Genomic DNA, 6,000 nt, shown 5'->3' on the forward strand with positions numbered 1-6,000 from the left:
CTGGGGTTGGTGAGAGGGAGGGAAGTCAGCTGCCCTTCTCACTGTCCCTTTCTGGGCAGCAGTGGTCTCCTTCACCCCTGTGGTCACTTCCATGCCCCAGCTCAACCAGATAGTGTTGGCTTCCATTTGTGTTGCGGGGCTTTTTCCCTCCCTCTTGTGTGGATCTTCATCCTGCTCCATAAAATATTAGAGTTAATGTGCTCTAAGGATAAGCCAATTGAAACACTGGGGTGATGAGAAGATCCCACAGACTTAACATTGTCTTCTTGTGTCCATGGATAGCTGTGAAGTGCCAGAAGCCCTGCTCTGAGGGTCAGGGAACCTGCCTGGATTGGGGACCCAGCTTTGCCACAGAAGAGCCAGGGACCCCAAGCAAGCTAATTAAACTCTCTGAGTCTTGATTTCCTAACCCCTAAGTTGTTGGGTTGAGTAAATGAACTGCGTTACCTTGCCATTTACTCATCCTGTTACTCCTTGTGCATCTCAGTAGTGGGCATGTGGTTCTCTCAAGCCTACCATCCTTTTCTCTCTTTGTGATAACAGCAACCCTCCTCTCTGTTTCCTTTCCACATGGTACTCATGAGGCTTCAATTGTATTGCCCTCCCAGTGGGGGGTGGGGCCAGGGTCTGAGTTTGGCCACTCAGACTCTGGGACAGGTCACATGATAGTAGGTCCCTAAGGGACCTGCTGTGGTTCCGGCTACATAGCTGCCCAGATTCCTATTCTTCCTGACGTTGGATTGTCCATCTCCTCCTTAGTTCTGCAAACTCTCCAGTGTTCCTCTAATAAAATCCCCCTTTTTCCAGGGTCAATGTCTGAAGCTTGCCATCAAAGACCTTGGTGATCCTGTTAGAATCCTGAATCTAGGATCAGAAAGTGACTGTAGATGACACAGGTTGACTTGTTGAAGTTGCCTCCCAGCTGGAGAGACTTTTAATAGATAACAGGGAGTGAGCTTCACTGCCTGCTTTCTGAGAGAAAAAGGTGTATGTCCAGCAGGTGGGGATCCCCCTGAGAGATGCCTTACACATCAATTATCCTTTGGATTTTACACCAACTGAGTTCCTCCAGCCTGTGCCCAGGCACAGGTACACCTGTGTCCCGAATGATGCTTCCCAGCCTGAGCAGGTGGAGGGGATCAGGTAATTAGCAGTTCACAGAACCTCAGCAACTGCCCTTGGCCCATCACTGTCTAGGAGCATTTAACAAATCAGCAAGGAAGTAGTCAGGGGTGCCCTCCATGGTCTTCTAAAGAGAGCCTTGCCCACAAGAAACCCTTAACAAATGTATTGTTGAATGTCTGAACCCTTGGGTAGCTGGAAAGAAAAGAACTTGAGCAAAAGCAGAGGTCAGGGGCTACATCTGCTAAAAGGATCTGAATATAAAAATGAAGAAGGCAGGTCACTCGGCCACCTAGGGAGCAGACCTGAAAAGAAACACAATTTTGGACTTACCTAGTCTTTCCTTATAGGACAGTGTTTCTCAAAGTGTGGTTGCAAGATGTTTTATGGTGGCACTTAGACATTTTTACATTTCATTTCCCTTTGTTTTATTTTAATGTGTATTAGAGAAAATATCACTAACATATCCAAATATATGGTCTATATATATTTTGTTTAGGAAGAAGCTAAAGTAGGTACATAAGACTTAAAGTGAGTCGGTTTAAGTAAAGATATTAAGAGTGAGATACGGATTTGGTGAATTTTGTGAAGGTGGAGCAGGAATAAGTGAAGTTGGGTAGCACTGTGTAAGAGAAGTCTGGAGCCCCACACTCTCCTGCCTCCAGCTGGCCCTCAGCCTCAGCAAGCCTGGATGAAAAACCTATCTTGAGACTGTGAGCTCTTCCAGGCATGGGCTGGGCTTTGCTCATGTTGAATCCTCTGTGTCTAGTGCACAGCCAGCAAAGAGAAATACTGACAGGTAGTTTTGTGCCCTGCCTTCTTCTAGAAAATAATTAAAGCAGACACCATGGAGCAAACTTGCACAAAAACTGAGCATTACACAAATTCTAGCCCTTCTTTCACACCATGCTCAGCTTGTCCAACTGGTCAACCACTCCCATAAGCTACATATTCGTTTGAAACTATCCACTTCTGTCTATTGTCATCTATCCCATTGCTACCACCCGGGTCAGGCCACAGATATCTCTCCTCACTGCTATCCCTGACTTTAGTCTCGTGACTCCATCTAAGTGATTTTTTTTTTCACATAACAGCCAATAGGTTGTTTTGAAAATGTAGCCAAGTCCCTGATGGTCTGTTTTTGCCCATAGAATGAAGTTCACAGTCTTTAGAATGGCAGACAAGGCCTTTCGTGACCTGGCCTTTGCCTATCTCTCCAACATCATCTTTTACCAATTATATTCCATACTATACACACCAGGGCATATTTAATTTTTTTTCTGAAAGCACCTTGTTTCTGGGCCTTTGCCTACCCCATTCCCTCTACTTGAAATGCTCTTCCCTTTCTTCTCCTCCCTCACTCCTTAATCCTCAGGATCCACAAGCATCACCTCCTTTACCACAGCCCAGACTTCTCAGTCTGGGTCTTAAGTTCCCACAGCACCTGTGTTTATTTATCAAAGCACTTACAATGATGAGCCCTGATGGCTTATTTATTTGTCTGCCTGCCACATAAGTCCTTAAGGTCTTTGAAGGGAGGGACCATGGCATGTTCATCTTTGTACCCCCAAAATGCAGCCCAAGGACCCACTGAGAATAGGTCATCAGCAAATATTTGACAATTGAGTAGCTGATGGCCACGAGCCTGGGAAAGTTCGACACATAGGCTTGGGACCATGGAGCCTCTTAAACTCATTAGTGCTATTAACCAAGTATTTATACCTATTTGGCACACAGTAGGATTGCATCCCTGGCCTGCTTGTGGTTGGGTGGGGACCATGGGATCATTGTGGTCAATGAGTTATGTGTGGAATTACCAAGTGTCGTGTTTAAGCTGGAAGATTTAATTGCCAGAACTCTCTTTCCCTTTGCTTTGAAAACCTGCTGGAGATGGTGGCCTCTCCGTCAGTCAGGGTCCTGGAGTGATGAAACATTGAGTACAGTCCCCAAGATGAGTGAGAAGAAGCCTTTGTTACAGCAAGCTGTAACATTGTTTTTTTTTAACCAGCATGACCTAGGGTGTCCCAACTGACACACTTACAGAGCTCATAGGGCTTGGAGGACTTAATTGAAATTATATTCTATCCTTCCATTGTCATTCTGGTCCACTTTACTGCCCATGCTGACTCCAGTCCACCCAACCCCCTGTCACCCAGAAACAAGGAGGGAGGGAGGGAGGGAGGGAGGGAGGAGGAAGGAAGAAAAGGACAGAAGGAAGGAAGGAAGGAAGGAAGGAAGGAAGGAAGAAAGGAAGGAAGGAAAGAAGGAAGGAAGGAAAGAAGGAAGGAAGGAAGGAACTGCCAAGTGTTATCTGTTCTTCACACACTGAATAAACATGGTTCCCCAGACACTAACCATACATGTCAAGAGTTTGGTTGGACACCGCTGACCCAGGTTGCATCATGTTCTAGCCTCCAAGCCCTGGGGTCTTGATATGGGGTCTTGTGCTTCCTTGTGGGGAGAGAAGGTACATACACTATATAAAACTATATATGTTCCAGGCCTCTCTCACACCCATTACTCTTCATTAAGCCTAATTAGAATGCCACTCAATAATCATATTATTCTAATGCACCATGTAATGATTAAGAATAATGGTGATTTCCACTTCTCTTCCCCTCTTTTCCCCCCACCTCTTTTTCTCCACTGCTGCAGAAAAGCTACATGTTTGCTTTTTTATGGATTTTTTTCCTCTAATTTTATTCCTTCCACTTGGAATTTAGAAGATGCCAGCTGGGTAATGACCATGATGGTCATCCCTCTGGCATTTTGTCACTGGATTCTCAATGCCAGCTACAGAACATGGTATCAAATGTTGGTGATGGGAATGGGGACAAGACAGAGAAGTCGAGAATAACCTTGATGGGGTGTATACATAGTGGGGAGCTCTACTGGGTGTTTGCCCACTTAGCATTCATAACAACCACGCAAGATAAATGGTATTATAACTATCAGGGAAGGACTGTCCCATCTACAGAATATCGGACTGCAAGGTGAGGATGAAAGAGCAAAGCAAAGGAGAGAAAAGGGAGAAGGATGACATCTGACTGTGCTTCTCAGAACCCTCCCCGCAAGACATCAGATGGAACATCGCCACATGCAGAAAGTTCTTCCTCCCAAGCTCTGACCACTTGTTTGCATGGACTTGCTGAGTGGAAGTGGTAAACTCTTGAGATCTGGGATTTTGAAGCTCCCTCTTCTCAAATAGGTAGCCTCCTGTGTTCAAAATATCCATCCTGGATCCAGCTTTGAAATAGAAGAATCCCGGAAAGTCCACTGTCAATCTAAGATGTATCTTAGTGGTGTATGTACTCTGGGATCAGAAGGGCCTGGACAAATCTCTGAGCCTCTTTGAAACTCAGTTTTCCATCTATAACATAGGAATCACCATGCTTACTTCATCAGACTGTAATGGTTCTTACAGAGTGCCTAGCACATAGTAGGGACTTAATAAAATATTAATGTGAGGTAAACGCAGTCTTTATTCATATGAAAATGTATTACTAATCTTTAGACCCTAAAAGATACTTTTGCTGGGTATAAATTTTAGCTTGGCATATTGAAGATAATACTATCACTGTCTTCTAGTTTCCATTATTACTATAGATTAGTGAGCCATCACCTAATTGCTCTTTTGTTTTGGGGGATGATTTTGTTGTTGTTGTTGTTTTAAGTGATCCATCTTTTACTTGAGCTGTTTTAAAACTTTTTTTTCTTTGCTGCTTTATAATTTTACTGTGATGTATTTGGAATGAATTTCTTTTCATGTATTATACTTAGTGTTTGTTGGAGATCCAGGATATTAGTATTGATGTCTTTCAACAACTCTTGGAAATCCTCTGGCATAACCTCCCAAATATTGGCTCTTTTCCATTCTCCTTCTCTCCTCTCGGGACTGCAGTTAGACCTTTTGTGAGACCTTCTCACTCTGCCCTTCATGCCTCTTTAATATCTCTTTCATATTTTCCATGTCTTTGTCTCTTTGACAACGAGTATTAGTATTTCCCTCTTCGGCTGTGTCTAATCTTCTGTTTAATCCTTCCATTGAGAGTTTATTATGTTTCCCATTTCTATAAGTTCCATTTGTTTTACTTCCATCTTTTTGTTGTTCTTTATACCTTTGTTTCTCACTCTTGTTTCAAAATTTTATTTCTTTACATATATTTGTGGTAGGCAGAATAATAGTCCATGACCCAATCCCTGGGGCCTGGAACATGTTAGGCTATGTAACAATGGGGAATTAAGGTTGGGCATATCTGTGGGAAATCTGTTTCTGGTTTTTTTTTTTTTAATTCTGTTCTGTTGATTTAAGTGTCTATTCATTTGCCAATTCCACGGCTTGATTACTATAGTATTGGTGCTAATTCTTCCTAAAACAATTGGTAGAATTCTCCAGTGAAACTATGTGGCCTGGAGATTTCTATTTTGGAAGTTTTAAAGTTATAAATTTAATTTCCTCAAAAGATATAAGGCTATTCAGATTACCTATTTGTTATTGGGTGAGTTGTGGTAATTGGTGTTTTTTGAGGAACGGGTTCATTTCATGGAAGTTGTCAAATTATGTATGTAGAATTGTTTGTAGTATTTTCTCATTATTCTTTTGATATTTGTAGCATCTATAGTAATATCCATTGTTTCATTCCTGATATTAGTTATTTGCCTTTTCTCTTTTTTACTTTATAAGTCTTGCTAGAGGTTTGTCTATTTGATTTTTTTCAAAGAACCAACTCTTTTTCCCATTGATTTAAAATTTGTTTCTGTTTTTAATCTCACTGATTTCTGTTCTTATCTTTCTTATTTCCTTGCTTCTGTTTGCTTTTCATTTCTATTTATTTATTTGTTTAGAGATCTTGAGGTAGAAGCTTAGAATATTGTTTT

Source organism: Desmodus rotundus, chromosome 7 (assembly GCF_022682495.2).
Source record: "Desmodus rotundus isolate HL8 chromosome 7, HLdesRot8A.1, whole genome shotgun sequence".
NCBI classification, from domain to species: Eukaryota; Metazoa; Chordata; class Mammalia; order Chiroptera; family Phyllostomidae; genus Desmodus; species Desmodus rotundus.